Below are 16,379 nucleotides of genomic sequence, written 5' to 3'. Positions count from 1 at the left end.
TGCAATCAAGTTACTGAAATCAAGTCTCAGAATAGCTGCAGCGGAACAATTGAACCGCCACATATTTTTCCTCCTCCCTGGTCTGACTTTGTCTGTCACTTCTTAAGGAAAAATGAAGTAGCCCATGACCCTTTTGTACCTTCCATTAGTTTTTTGTAGGCATAAGAAATATGTGTAGTGGAAAAGGTGGATAAGAACCAAGATTTACCTTGAGCTACAATAGTGGTTCTCAACCTTTTTTAGACTTGTGGAGGCCCCCTCGGAAAATGCCAGCTCTCAGCTTTCACTTATTTTTTGACTACTGAAAAATAATGGAGCAATTCTTCTGTTGCAGAGAACTCAGGAAAACCACAAAAGGGCAAAATGTTTCTCTTATTTGAAGTCTCTGGGTTTCTCTTCCAATGTCATATGTAGGTGTTTGCACACTTCACGAGGCTAATGTTAGGCAGCAACCTGTGACACCTGTAAAAGCATCCCCAGCACCTCAGGCAAGCAGGTGTCTCAAATCCTATGCAGGGTCCCATGCATTCTGCAGCAGGGAAAATTGCTGCCAAACCCCACCTCACTGCATTTTTATGCTTCGGCTCCTTACTTGAGACAAGAACTTTGAAAATGGGAACTGAGCCTAAGCAGGGGCAATGCTATCGCCTGGATCCCATAGGCAGTCTCAAAGGAGAGGTCTGAGCAGCATGCCCCCCCTCCCCCCCTGTCTTCAAGAGCTGTTAACTCTGCAACAAAAAGGCATCCTTTTAACAACTCACTTCACCACTGCCACAACAACTGCAGCCTTCACTGCAGAGCCTGGTAACAGAAATATCCTGATTGAACTACCCCCCCCACCAAAAAAAAGAACAACTCTCCCACAGGTTCCCAGGGGGCAAAACATCCAAATTTCTTCTAGCTGCTGCCAAAACCTCCTGCATACACCTCCGGCAGCCTATTGGAAAAGAAAAGTGCGTGAAATGCATGGAGTTCACTATCAGAATGGATAGTGCTGCACATTGCTCTCTCAGTTGAATTACTGCTAGTCACACCATTGCTCCGGGTTTTTATTTCAATACAGATGCCCCCTCATTTCTAGGCTTCTCCACCAGCAGACTGCAGCGGGGGCGGGCAGTATTGCAAGCCTTAAGATTGCTCAAGGGCACACACAAGCCTGATGAAGAGAGCTCCACTGCCCCCACTAATTTCAGTGGGCGTTGAAGATGGATGCTCAGTCCCACACCAGGCTGAGTGCAGGACCATGCTGCCATGTAGACTAAAATGAACATATAGCTCTGCACAGAGCTGAACACCCAGCCCTTGGGCTTCCTTCTTGCTGCAGAGAAAGGTACAAGCTCCCCCCACACATCCAACCACAAATCACATGATGAGACCATATCCATGCTCCCCTCTGCACTCACCTTTCCCCTCAAATTGGCCTCCTCACAGAACTGAAATAATAGCAAAATGCAAACAACAGCTGGTCTAGAGATACGTACTCGTAAGCATAAGGAAACCAAGGCTGCACTTACCCGCACCTATAATTTAAGCATGGGCAGTCTAAAGGCTGCATTTACCCTACACCTGCAATCAAACCGTGGCCACATTGGGTAAAATTGTAGCATAGATACGTAGCATTGGTTTAATGGTGTTCATGGGGCTTTGTAGCCTTGCTGCATAATGTAAGGGTATAGGCTATTATAGAAATCTATTTAGGTCCCTGTTGCAAAGCTTAGGTCTCAGCTGTTACAAGCGCACTCTGTAAGTAGGCATATAGGACTGAAACAGGTCCCTTGAATCAGAGTCCAGTGCCTTGCAATCGCAGGCATTTATGCCATAGAAATGAGTGAAGTCAGCTGACAGCTGGTAGGTGAAGTGCTATTAAAGGGGGTTCCAGACTATGTGGCACAGATCCTTGGTGTTATAATAAGCTAACAAGTTTTGCCCTGTTTTGTGCAACTCCTTAGCTGGACCTCTTAGGCCCCAGCACACTGAAACCTCTAGCAAGAGGATCTGCTTTGCTGTTCCTGAACTGCAAAGCAGATCCTGTTAGATGATACCTATAAAGCAGAAAGCTGTAATTCAGGAACTTTTTCTAATCCTGGACCAACCCCACACCCAGTGTAACTTAGCTGTAGTTGTGCCAGGGATGGATTTGAACCCACTGTCACGAGGGAGAACAGGGCTGGAGGACTGCAAATAATAGAAAAGAGCCATAAATAACGTGGGTTTTTTTATTTTTTGCTTCATTCATGTTGTTCCTCGGAGAAAACTGAGCCCTGTACAGAGGATGGATGGATGTGTGTGGGTGAGAGGATGCCAGTGTCACAGAGGACACCTGGTACAGCCCCAACTACGGCATGTTAGCTCAAGCTAAAGCAATTCACACTTTCCAGCACTCAGAGTTCCCAGTTCTGGCCCTTGTGTCTCCACGAGCTCCTATACCGTGCAGGGAGGCTGCTCTGGTGCAATGTAATTACAGCATTAATATCCAGAGCCAGATTAACACATAGGCAAACTAGGCACATGCCCAGGGCCCTGCGCTGCAAGGGACCCTGGGGCTTACCTCCACGACCGCAGCACAAATGGCTCCATCTGCCTCCCTTCCCTTCAATTCCCCTCCCTTCCGCTGGCCTCACCGCCACTGTGGCTGCTTCCTACTAGTGGCTCTGAGCCCCGCTCCCTGCAGGTGGCAGTGCCAAGGGAGGATCTCAACCAACTTGGGGCCCACAAATTTGTTTGCCTAATGCCCACTAATTAATCATGTCTGCTGGAGTGTGGTAATTACTGCACTCCAGCAGACTCCAGCATCATGTGCATCAGCATCCCCACACTGAAAAATAGCAGTGGGGTGCTTTAAACTAAAGCTTGTTCCACAAGTTTTAGTTCGAAGTGCTCCACTGCCATTTTTCAGTGCGGGGACACTGATACATATGATGCTCCGGGCACTTTTAATTACCATGGCTCTCCATACTGGGCTAATTAAAGCGCATCCCCCCCCAACCCACCTCCTGGAGCACATCTATAAACGCCCCAAGAGAGCAGCTGCCACACTAGCACACAGCCTATGCTTCACCTAAGCCCTCCAACAGGTACTGTGGTCCAGTGGTAGACACTAGAGATTCAATGGGACTGAGGCAGTAGGCAGGGCTTGGCACTGGCTCTGAGTCCTGAGGCAAATTCTGCCCTTAACCAATCTCAGTCCCAGCTGGGCACTTCTACACATTCATTAATGTGCCTTAAATACTGCGCATTTAGTTTAGTACTTCTTTAATAAAGTACTAACTAAATGCACAGTACCTAGAGTTACTGCTCAGTAGCGCCTGTACATGGTTATTTAGCGATGCTCTGTGCATTAGCCTAATAACACTGCGTAGTAGGCCATTAGCATGGGTTGTGCTGTGATGCACTACTAGTTAGGCTAATGCACAGTGTCTCATTTGACATACCCACTGGTCGTGTCTACACATGCACATTTACTGCGCAGGAACCTAAATTTTTGCACAGTAACCTAAGTTATTGCACAAAAATTATTGCACAGTACAGGTGCGCTTCTACACATGCACACCCGTACTGCGCAGTAATTATGGTGACTTACGCTGACTTGGGCATAAATTTGCTACCTGCATCATACAGGTAGCAAATTTACATCTGGCTAGTTACTGCTCAGAAATGCACGTGTAGACAAGTTACTGTGCAGTAACACTGTGTGTGTGGACTGACTTGGGACTAACTTTACTCCCAAGTCAGTCCAAATGCAGCATTATTGCGCTTTAATGCCTGCACGTGTAGACGCCAGCCTAAATCTGCTTATTGTGCAGCAAACTTACTGCGCAGTAAATGTGTGTGTAGACATGGCCACTGAGATGCAGATGGTTTAGGCCCCAGAGTTCAGATGCTTCTAAAGCAGTAGTGTAACTAGGGGGAGTGAGGTGGAGCCCCAGGCACTGACTTCATGGAGATGTGCAAAAATAGCCATGGACACGGCATCAGCACCTCGTGCCGATGCCATCAGCACCATGGTAGCCAGTGCTTCCCCGAGCATTGTGCGACTGCCCTGTGCATGGAGCTACACTGCTGTGTGTGCAGTACTACTGCTACTGGATGGCACCCTGAGGGAGATGGGGTATAATGTGATGGTTCAGGCATTAATCATTGGGGTACTTGGACCTGAGCAATGAGGACATCCTGCAAGCCTGGAGAGTACCTAAGAACTGATGACGTGCTTCCTAGTGTCTGATGGCACCTGGTAGTCAAGACAAATCTATGCTGAACATCATCAAGGGCCACCACAAGTGTGAAGATACCCAAAGAATAGTCACCAGAAGTGGGAGTCGACAGGATGGCCTGACCCTTGCCCCCCCCCCCAGCCACACCGTTGCTTTACAAAGATTAGACTGTTGATTCCTTTGAATATTCCCCCACCCAAGCTACTGTTCACTGCACGCTAAAACCATAATCTAAAAATATTTTCCAACTTTCTACCAAGGTGATTACTATATACAAGCTCCTGTTTCTCTTTCCTCCAAAGCATCACACTGAAACTTCTTAACCCATTTGCCCCAGGCTGACACTGAGCTACATGCCTAACTGCACATCTTAGATTGCATTATGTTAACGCCAGCTATGGACCCACGTAGCTACCATGGGCAAAGTCCTATATAGCCTTCCAACTCTACAAAGCCGAATAAAATTACCTTAATTTTTTACATCTTCTAATTAAGCTTACAAAAAACACACAGTGAATCTAACTCAAGGGTCCTTAATTACTGTTAGCCAGCTGATTAGATGGGCTGGCAGAGAAGGGCACAGGGATGAAATGTTTAGTGTGTGATAAAACAGTTGCATTTATATCTTTGTCATGCATTAACTAAGTACAGGCACCAGTCAGAGTTAATTGGATTTCTTATAAACAAAGAAATAATTCATCAGGGATTTCCTAGATAAGCATGCAGGTGTACTCTATCTACCTACTTTGATATATGAACCAATTAATTGTTTTCTTTTGCTAACCCTTCCTTTAAACCTTTTTCTAAAAAAATAAAATAAAATTGGAAGCCATGTTATGCGAGTTCTTATTGTTTAGCTACGATCCACAAGGTCTTTGAAACTCCCTGCTTGTTATATTTTTTTGGCAGCCCAACAGAGCCTAATACTATATTACTTTGGTGCTTGCAACCTTTTAGGAAAGGACAGGGAGGTAGTGGAACTTGCTTAGAAGCTGAGATCTTGTTAAACTAGGGAGGAGGAGAAGGAGGGGAAACACGGGAGGGAGACAGAGGCCTGCTTAAAGCGGACGCCTAGTTGAGACAAAGTTATGCAGAATCCTTAACAATTAAGTCAGGGGCACAGGGACTCTAGTGTTATCTAACAGTCAGTGCCAGTATCCTGGTCAAACTGCTCCCTTCCTCCCTAAATCCTCACTGCCTTTTCAAATGGACCCTGTATTCTTCCTTCATCACAGGTGCTCATCTGTTGCAAGGCCACAGTTATTTAATGACAGCTGCACTTCACACCAAAACTGGCTGCATTTCAGCCTGCTCCTATACACAGTAGATAAAGCACACCAGAAGCCTCCCAAATAAAAGGCACGAGAGACATGCAAATGACTATCATTACTATAAATATTACTGGGCAGCTCCCCTCTAGGCGTAATTTACCGTAACTCCATTGGCCCCAAAAGTCTTGGCTCCCAGTGGAAAAGTGCCAGTTGACACCAAACAGGCTGCACGGCATCAGGTCATGCATCCAGTATTCAGTCTTTGTTGTCTCCTGCCAGTAAAACTCAGGCTCATAACAGTCTCCTGAATCTAAGCAGATAAGGACCAATGCTGAACCCCAGCAGACAACCCCAGATCTCTGCAAGGCTCAATGACACTGGAAGCCCTGTCCCCAGCACCAGAGCAAGTGTACCTTTTTCTGAAGTAGCAGGCTGACAGCACCATAAGCGGATTAATGAACGGGGGGCCCTGCTTTGTTGCGGATGAAACCAGTGGCCATGCTGGCCATGTGTGACGTGGAGGGATGTGGCTGCCAGGTGCTGCAGCAGCTGGTCTAAGCCGTGGAGGGCCGAGGGGCCGCCCCCAGAGCTCTGTCCATGCCACGTGCACCCAGCGGGCAGTTGCTCCACACTCCTGGTGCCGGCTCCAATGCAGACCTGCAGGCCGGGTGGCCACAGGTCCTGCCCCGAGCCCAGTAGGCCAGCACATCCTGCTCTGACCGCTGCTCCTGCTGCACCAGCCAGGGATGGGGCCCACGGTTGTGGGGCAGAGCGCAAGTCAAGGGGGGCTCCAGGCCACGGGAAGAGCCCCTGGGCCCCAGTGAATCTTAATCGATCCCTGGACAGCACACATTTCCTTTTTCTCTCCTAGCCAGGAAAAATCCTTTTTTCTGGAGACTGAAGTTGCTCTTACAACAGGATATTGCAATAGATCTTGGAAATGGCTAATATATTTCATTGGGACACCTCCTCAATGAGGGCAGGAAACAAAAGGTGCCCCTTTCTCACACAGGTGTGAAACCAAGCTAACCCTCAATACAAACAGCTTCCTCCAATCCTAGATGACACATGACCAAAAGAAGGATTGTATTAACTGACTGTGCTATAGCATTACACCTGGTATATCACAGTTGACTCATTGCCATATCCCCAGTTTCTTGCAGAGGCGAGAGTTTCTGGCACAGGCTGAATCAATCTGACTCAAAAGTGTGCCAGGGTCTTTTTTTAAATGCACCTGATGACTTCAGTGCTCTCACTGATGCACACATTCACCATTTCCCCTGGCCCTGTGTGATGACTATTAACTATTAGGGTTTATTACTACACCACCCCTTTCAAGGAGGAACACATGCAGGTGAAACTTGCCCCAGGTCAGGCTCACAGCTAAGATCAGCACTCCTGGCTGGCCAGTGCAAGGAGAGAGAAAAAGTGCCTCTTTCTTGCCAGTTCCCAGCACAGGCTAAAACAGTTTTAAGGACTGCAGCAGCTTCTGCCCTTGTATCAGTGGCCCCTAAAGTGCTTTGCTGGGTGTAATCCTCAGCCTACCTCCAAAGACCCCTTGAACCCAGTCATTGTGAATGCTTTTAGGATAGATCTCACTACTTCTTCATCAGAACACCTGGCTCTAGAGGCCTGTTTCACGCTGGTGTCAAAGGGAAGAACCTCTGGTCCAGCACTGGTCTCTCTTCTAATTGGTCTCTTGCTAATTAAACAATTATCATAATGAAAAAGGTTTATTCCCTAGGGCATGCCTCTATCTATACCTGCAGGGGGAAGGAATCATTGCTTCTGGAATGGACTGAGCACTTTTTGGCCATTGATCTCAAAATACTTTTGAGAAGGCAGGCACCCATCACTACAGCCATTTTACAGACAGGGAAATCAAAGCACCGACAGAGGAAATGAGATGCCCTATTCCTAGTAGATTCTGCCCAGAATAGAGCCCCTCAGAAGAATCATACCACTGTCCTTGAAAAAGGAAGACATTCCCCGCAAACCTACATTTCCCTCCCTGTCAGAGCATATATCTTTGCCTCCGGGCTGTCTAGCAGGCCAGCTTCATGAGGGGGGGATGGAGAGGACTTTGGACAATGCCTAGTCTCTTTAGAGTATGAAGTTAGCAGAGGTCTGCACACACCTAAGTCTCCCAACCCCTGAGCAGGCACCCTAACCACTCAGCCACTCTGCTTGTTTCCTTCTTTATTTCACATGAACCTGAACTATCCTATTCTGTCACAGGTGGAAACAGGGACCCTGGGCCAGTAGTGGCAGCAGCTGCCTTTCTTGTGCCCCTCTTAAGGGAGAAGCCACGACTGGTGCCCAGGTTGTCCCATACTTGTACAGCTTTCCAGCCACTAGCATAAAAGCCAAAAAAAAAAGCCATTTGTATAGCTCCAGAAGTGCCAATTAAATGCATAAAGTTAAATAGGATTTCCTTGGTATATTTATACAGAACCAAGCCCAGGAGGCCTCTCCGTGTTTCTCTACCAAATGAGACACATCTTATATGGATGGCATGCTTTCTTTAAGAAGTTCCACAAGGACTTTAAAAGAAAACTAGTAAGTTAGTTTGTGATGATGCTAGCAACCCAAGTGACAACCTTAAGCAACTCAAACTTCTTGGGTATAGATTTGATCTGCAGCTACACATACACCTCAAAAAACACCACTGGGGTCAGCAAAAGTTGAATGCACATACTCCCACAAACAGTGTTTTAACCATAAAGCACCTTTAAACAGCTTTGCACATATTGCTGTTCTTAGGGTGCAAACCCCTTACGATTCCTGCCTTTGTTCAAAGAATATGAGCAAGTTATTTTCAATAGATTTTAATCTCCCAATGGACCGATTTTGGTTTTGTGTCTGATTGTTTTATAAACTTGAATTCATTCCTCCCCGCGCAACATTTCCCCTGCTTTCTTTTTAATTTGTTAATCATATGTTTATTTTGCAAGCAAAAGAAACTTGGTCTAAGATGAGATCATGTCTGGTTTCATTATTATGGCAGTTTTTAAATTGTATTTTGTTTTAAAAGGCATTTTCTATATCACAGTGAACACATAAGTGGCAGGGCTTTGATTTTACAAAAGGACCTAATTGAGCTTTAAAGCTCAATGCTGGCACCTGATCACACAGATGCAGTGCCAGGATCACAACCCTAAAAGTGATACAAGGAAATCAGTCATTATCTTGCAGTACTGCAGTTGATCTCAGTCTCTGTTCCAGTTCTTTGGTGGAGCCCTATTGTGAGATTGCTAGAGCACTAGGCTTCTTCATGTCCTCTGCATAGGGCAATCAGTTCTGAAATACTGAATTTCAGGAGGAAAGTTTTGAACAAAATAAATACAACATTAAATTTCCCCCTCTTGTTTCAATCTGCACAGGAGAGGATCCCCCCAGTGACAAACTAGACAGAAAGCTCTCCAGTTCTTGTCTGCACACATTCTTGGGGCTAAATTTTCTCTGATGCCACCCCAGGAAGATCTGGGGAGGTGCAGGAGCATCACTGGAAGCAATCTTTGCTTCCATTCTGCTGAGTCTTGAGACCTCTCTAAAGGTGCTTTCTGAGATGGAGTGAAATGGATGAAACAAAAGTGACTTAAAGATGTTTCAACCCATAGGGCTGATCGCCATCAGGAAAAAGGTACCTTTTAAATTGGCATTAGCTTTAACCCATTTTAACTATAAGGGTCTAGATGTAGACAGGTAAGCTATTAACATGTTTTAACTGAGGGGTGTTAACAATTTTGGCTTTTCCTCTTACCTGGCCTTCCTTGTGCAAGTGCTGGAGCAGCCAGCTAGGGGCCGTACTCTTCTTGACCTGCTGCTCACAAACAGGGAAGAATTGGTGGGGAATGTAGTAGTGGATGTAGCAACTTGGGCAGCAGCGACCATGGGATGATTATTGAGTTCAGGATCCTGAGGAAAGGAAGGATGGGGAGCAGCAGCTGAAGGACTCTGGACTTCAGGAAAGCAAACTTCGACTCTCTCAGGGAACTCATGGGCAGGATCCCCTGGGAAGCCAAACTGAGGGGGAGAGGAGTCCAGGAGAGCTGGCTGTACTTCACAGAAGCCTTACTGAAAGTGCAGGAGCAAACCATCCTAATGCACAGGAAGACTAGCTGGTTTTCTGCCATACTTGCTTGGCTTAGCAGGAAACTCTTCAGTAAACTAAATCACAAAAAGGAAGCTTATAGGAAGTGGAAACTTGGACAAATAAGTAGGGAATATAAGAGCATTGCTCGGGCATGCAGGGATGAAGTCAGGAAAGGGCAATTGGAATTGCAACTAGCAAGGGATGTGAAGGGTAACAAAAAGGGTTTCTACAAGTATGTCAGAAACAAGAGGAGGATCAGGGAAAGTGCAAGTCCCTTACTGAATGGGGGAGGCAACTTTGTGACCAAGGATATAGAAAAGGCTGACATGCTCAATGCATTTTTTGCCTCAGTCTTCATAGGCAAGGCCAGTTCCCAAACTAGTGTACCAGGCAGTACAGTTTGGAGAGGAGGTGAGCAGCCCTCAGCAGTGAAAAAACAGGTTAGGGACTACTTAGAAAAGCTGGATGTGTACAAGTCCATGGGGCCGGATGGGATGCACCTGAGAGTCCTGAGGGAGTTGGCTGATGAGACTGCAGAGCCATTAGACATCATCTTTGAAAACTCATGGCGATCAGGAGAGGTCCCGGATGATTGGAAAAGGGAAAACACAATGCCCATATTTAAGAAGTGGAAGAAGGAGGAGCCAAGGAACTACAGACCAGTCAGCCTCACCTCAGTCCCTGGAAAAATCATGGAGCAGATCCTCTAGGATTCATTTCTAAGCACTTGGAGAAAAAGGAGATTAGGAACAGTCAGCAGGGATTCACCAGGGGCAAGTCATGCCTGACCACCCTGATCACCTTCTGTGATGAGGTGACTGGCTCTGTGGATGAGGGGACCAGTGGATGTGGTGTACCATGATTTTAGCAAGGCTTTTGATACAGACTACCACAACATTCTTGCAGGCAAGCTAAGGAAGTATGGGCTGGATGAATGGACTATGAGGTGGATAGAAAACTGGTTGGAGCATCAGGTTCAGAAAGTAGTAATCAATGACTCGATGTCTAGTTGGCAGCCAGTATCAAGTGGAGTGCCCCAAGGGTTGGTTCTGGGGCCAGTTTAGTTCAATGTCCTCATCAATAATCTGGAAGATGGCATTGAGTGCACCCTCAGCAAGTCTGCAGATGACACCAAGCTGGGAGAAGTAGTAGATATGCTGGAGGGTAGGGCTAGGATTCAGATTGACTGAGACAAATTGGAGGATCGGGCCAAAAGAAATCCCATGAGGTTCAACAAGGACACATGCAAAGTCCTGCACTTAGGACAAAACAATCCTATGCACTGGTACAGGCTGGGGGCTGGCTGGCTGGGCGGCAGCGCTGCAGAAAAGGACCTGGGGGTTATAGTGGACAAAAAGCTGAACATGGGCCAGCAGTGTGACCTTGTTGCCAAGAAAGCCGATGACATACTGGGCTGCACTGGTAGGTGTGTTGCCAGCAGGTCAAGGGAAGTGAGTATTCCCCTCTATTCAGCACTGGTGAGGCCACATCTGGAGTACTGTGTTCGGTTTTGGGCCCCCCACTACAGAAAGGATGTGGACAAATTGGAGAGAGTTCAGCAGAGGGCAACAAAAATGGCTTGGAGACTGGGGCACATGATTTATGAACAGAAACTGAGGGAACTGAGGGAATTTAGGCTAGAGAAGAGAAAACTGAGAAGGGATTTAATAGCAGCCTTCAACTACCTGAAGGAAGGTTCAAAAGAGGATGGAGCTGGACTGTTTTGAGTGGTGGCAGATGACAGAACAAGGAACAATGGTTTGAAGTTGCAGCAAGGAAAGTTTAGGTTAGATCAGGGGTGAGCAAAATGCAGCCTGCGGGCCGCATGCAGCCTGCCAGGCCATTCTATCCAGCCCGCGGGGCCCCTAAAAAATTTAGAAAATTAGTATTTATCTGCCCCTGGCTGCCTGTCATGCGGCCCTCGATGGCTGGCCAAAATTCAGTAAGCGACCCCTCCACCTGAAATAATTGCCCACCTCTGGCTTGGATATTAGGAAGAATTTTCTCACTAGGAGGGTAGTAAAACACTGGAACCAGTTACCCGTGGAGATGATAGCAGCTCCATCCTTGGATGTTTTCAGAACCCAGTTAAACAAAGCTTTGGCTGGGATGATCTAGTTGGGTATGGCCTTGCTTTGAGCAGGGGGTTGGACTAGATGTGACCTCCTGAGTTCCCTTCCAACCCTAACTTTGATTCTATGGACCTTCATCTATACACAAATCTTGACCTCAGGCATCCAGTACAATAAACTGGAATGGCTGGAGGTATAGACTAAAGCTCAAGAAGATAGCTTGTCTGCTGCTAATATGACTGCTCAATAGCATGGAGGTTGGCACTATGGAACAGCATTTGATGGTTGTTAGTCCTCCAGGAGCATCCTACTATTCTCTCCCAGATCTCCTTAGACAGTTGTTCTTTTCTTGCCATCTACCCACTGCTAGGCTGGAGCTTGCCTAGCAATGACTATGGGCCAGTTCAGCACTCTTATTGGCTCACAGCTTCAATGATCAGCAACCTTCTCCTCTGGTCAGGAAGAAATCCCAGTCTGATTCTGTATGAAAATGAAAACCAAAGATGCAGCATCTCTGCACATGCCCAGCTCAGAGACTAACATTAAAATATTAGCTGTAGGCCTCCATCAGTGTTGCTATCAGACTCCAGTAGAATTGTCTGGGGGTTAGATGTTACCAGTCACATTAGGCTCCCTTGATTTGGATGGTCTGCACATGTGCTGTCAGGATATTGTCTTTGATGCAATGCCCCTAACGAGCTTCTTATGCCAAAGGAAGAGACCACAGGCTTCAGTTCTTAATGACAAAAATTCAGCCAGGTTTATTATCTATGAATGAGTCTAGACACTAGCATCCATGGCCAACTGATATGCAGTGCTAGCCAGATCATTTGCAGGCATGGTACAGACATGAACATAACCCCTAAGCCCAAGTTCCCCTCTATGCCCTGATCAAAACAACTGTGTATTTGCAGCAAACATATCCTAGTTCTCATTAATTACTGACACATCTTTAGGTGACATTACCCACATCCTGCTTCTCTCCAATTAATGCAACCTTCCCAGCAGATACAGATACCTGTTTTCCAGGTCACTTGGCTCTTTGTTTGGTGGTCTAGACCAAATCTCATCAATTCATTCTATCTTTTGGCCTTGGAAGAACCTCTGAAACTAATGGGCTACCTTCTTAGCACATCTGTGCAAGTCATATATGCAGTAATGCCAACTCTTGCAAAATTATCGCAAGAGTTGCGATTTCTAAGTAAAATTAAGTCTGACTCATGATCTCGCGATAGAACTCTCAAATCTCGGGACTTTTTCTTCTGGTGTGTCTCACATGAGATTTGTAGACTTCTGTGGCTGGGCCAAGTGGGGCCAAAGTTTGGGGTGGGCCCAAGGCAGAGTCCAACTGGGCTGGAATTGGCCACAAAGTCCCCAGGAGCTCAGGCAGGGCCCAGCTGTGTGCGTGTGGCGGGGGGTGCAGGGAGCCCCACCAGGTCAGCACCGAGCCCAGGGCCACAATGGGAGGTGGGGGAAGAAAGAGGTTGCTGCTCAGGGCACATGCAGGAGGAGCCAGGGGGAGAGGAGGTTAGAACTGAGCATCTTATGATTTACATACCAAATCTCTTGCTTTTAAGAGTTTGTCTCTTGATTTTTGACCCAGTGGGGTTGGTAATACTGTATACAGTATGCATTCAGCTCATGCTGCTAGTGCATATACAAATTGCATAGGCCGTGCTGACTAGTGGTTGTATTAATCCATACTTGAATAAAGCCTAAACTGGACTGCAGCTACAGGGACCAAGACCACAAGGACCAAGACCCAGACTAGCAAGTTCAAGGATGACACCTCAGGAAAGGGAGCAGATGATAAGAAACCACTGAACTGGACATCAGTGCCAAGAGAAAGTGCTGTTAGGTGTGCAGCACAGGATAATCCCAACAATTTCAAGCAACAATCCAGAGTGTTAAAAGTCTGCCCTGGTGTGGTCTGAGTCCTTTGCCAAAGAAAGAATATGGCAATCTTTTTCCATAGCCAAAAAATGAGTGAAAACTAACAGCTGGCACTTTGAGGGGTATATATTGCTTTTAAAAGGTTGAGAACCACTATACTACAACCTCAAAAAGCATCACACTGAGTCAGATACCTCAGAGACTATGTCCGTGGAGCTGCCAAGTAGTGGGCAGGGAGGTGTTCAAGTCATACAAGGTTAAAAAGTCAAGCTAGTTGAATCAAGAGGGGAAAAAATTACCCATTTTACTTAGTCTGATAAGGATACCTGGCTTTTATACAGCACTTTCCATCAGGAGGCATCCAAGTGCTTTATCAAAGAGGTCAATAGTCATTTTCCCATTTGACCAGCGAGGAAGTAGAAACACAGCAAGGCAAAGCAATGGATGCAAGGTCAGCTACAAGGCTCCAACACTACGTCTCCCTAGTCCACACTCAATGCTCTGTCCACATGGTCCCAATCAGGTGTGCACAATGCCAAGCAATGGAGGCACTGCCAGCCCCAAATGATTGATACACAGAAGTCTAAATGCTCTCAAACAGTGCTCCACAGCCATTGCTATATGAAAAGCTCTGTTATTTTTCTGTAGTCAAAAAATGAAGTGCTAACTAAGAGCTGGCATTTTCCAAGGGAGGCCTTGTGTTTAAAAAAGGTTGAGAACCACTGCTCTAGGGACTTTATTTCACAAGACACTAAACACTCACACCCTAAACAGTTAGGCCTGGATTTACCTTTTAAGCACAGAGGAGTTTCAGTGTGGGGATTGCTTTTGTGCCTTCCTGGATTGGGACCTGAGCAAGAAACACCCATGCAGAGACTGAGGTTGTGCACAGCTTGGGGTTGACAACAGCAGGTAGAGCTTTTCACCTCTGGATCACATGGTGAGCCCAGCTCATTAGGGACCATAGCCCATCCCCAGGCGATGGCCCATTTGGGATGAGCTACTGTTCTCAGCACTATGGCTAGTGGAGAGGGCTCCATATCACCATTTTAATTAAATGTCATCCTCCTCACTCACCATCAAAGGAGCGAAGGGCTCTCTCCTTCCCTCCTGGGCCTCCCTGGCAGGAGGTAGCAGCCTGATGTGAAGCACCCATATGAGAAGCCTGTTGAAGCTACTCTGGGCTCAGAGCGAGCACCTTCCATCCATTCTCAATCCTTTTTCCAGTAGAAGTACCTCTTTGACTGCAGACACTCCCTTCAAACCCTGAGACCTGATGTGCAGGCAGTTTAGCTTCTCTCAAGTCACTCAGGGTGCCTATACATGTGCTCAAGGGTGGGGTGTTTTAAAGTGGTTCCGGGAGAGTCACAGTAATTAAAACACTGCAATGTCACGTGTATTAAGCCGCTGCACATTTAAAAATGGCCGTGGGATGCTTTAACTAAAGCTCATTTGACGAGCTTGTTAAAGCTCCCCAATGGCCATTTTTAAATCCACAGGGGCTTAATACATGTGACCCCGATGCAATGCTAGAGCGTTTTAATTAAAAACGCAGAGCAGATTCAGTTAATTGAGTCTTCTCCGATGTGTTCCAATTAGGACACAGTGGAGCACATCTATAGGCAACCTCAGCCCTTACCTTCTTTGAACACATACCTGTGGTTAAAACATTTTCTCTGAACTGCAGAGGATCTCACATCCACATCACCCCATTTCTCTTTTTACTCCTTAGCAAACCCTTGGCCACAGTGAACCCTTGGCCACAACCAACCAACAGAAAGTGTCACGGGTACTTCAGCTTTCTGAGAAGTAAGTGTACTCTTTATCAGAAATCCTTATCACTGTTGTCCCCTCCCACTCTTCCACATCAGTTTTGAAATCAGCAAGCCGATCGCCGATTAGAGACTTTCCATGACGTGGCAAAGGACACCATATAGGGATTCAATAGACAGCTGATATGCTTCAGCTCTTGCTCTGATCAACTTTGCATTCTATTGAGAAATTTTGGCTTTTATTGAAAAAACAAAAACAAAAAGCAATCTGGTCTACAATGTGACTGCCACTTTAACAGCAAATCTATTATAATAAATAAGTTTTTTATTAATTAAAGATAATCATGGTATTAAAGTGCTTTGAGCAAAGATATGAACACAAACTTGGTTTAAAAATGACAGAAGAAAGGACTTGGGATTACCGGGAAATGTAGTGCAGAAGAAGTGGACTAACTCCTTATCTGTTGGCAAAGCAATGCCCTGGTTTCATAAGAGGCTCTGCTTAATATATGATACCCCACAGGTTAAGGAGAATGCCACTTATTTCACAGTTTAGTCTTTGGGTATGGACAAAGGAATAAAAAAAAAAGATACAGCCAGGTAAGAGAATATTCCACATTAGCTGCCTGCATGTCTGCTCTTATCCTGTGCTAAGAAAAAAATAAAGCAAAGCAGCCTAGCCTTTAATGAAGCACGGCAAAGCTGCCCTGAGTTAGCTTTCATTTCCCATGGGATAAGAATGGACATGTGGAAAATTACCAGAACAGCAGACACATCGGGAGTATCCTCTTAACCTCACTGAAATGTGTTGCTTTGCCCATTCCCTTACAGTAGGAGTCACACTTAGCCTGACCACAGAGAGGAAATCACCTTTGGGACAGTCTGCAGGCAGGAGGCTGGTAGCAATCCAGCATACACATGTCTCCATGGCAAGAGGATGTCATAGGACCAGATCCAGCCTTGGGATAAGCTATAAATCAGTGGAGTTACATCAGGTGAAAGTCTGGCCTATTTTTTCCTTCTATCACTGAAACTGCAAGTTTCAGTGCAGTTTCACTGAACTC

The 16,379-nt window shown here is 46.2% G+C and overlaps 1 long non-coding RNA gene across 1 annotated transcript; it reads left to right on the top strand.

Annotated features, from left to right (window-relative positions):
• The first annotated feature begins 9,031 nt into the window (after positions 1 to 9,031).
• LOC112549716 lies at positions 9,032 to 15,904 on the top strand. Its single transcript, XR_003093225.1, has 2 exons — positions 9,032 to 9,125; positions 15,276 to 15,904. It is a non-coding gene; the product is annotated as an uncharacterized LOC112549716 (long non-coding RNA).
• The last annotated feature ends 475 nt before the right edge of the window (positions 15,905 to 16,379 follow it).

The sequence above is a fragment of the Alligator sinensis genome, unplaced genomic scaffold, assembly GCF_000455745.1.
Source record: "Alligator sinensis unplaced genomic scaffold, ASM45574v1 scaffold1097_1, whole genome shotgun sequence".
NCBI lineage: Eukaryota > Metazoa > Chordata > Crocodylia > Alligatoridae > Alligator > Alligator sinensis.
Note: the sequence above shows the minus strand (reverse complement) of the source record. Positions and strands in the feature narration are given on the sequence as shown.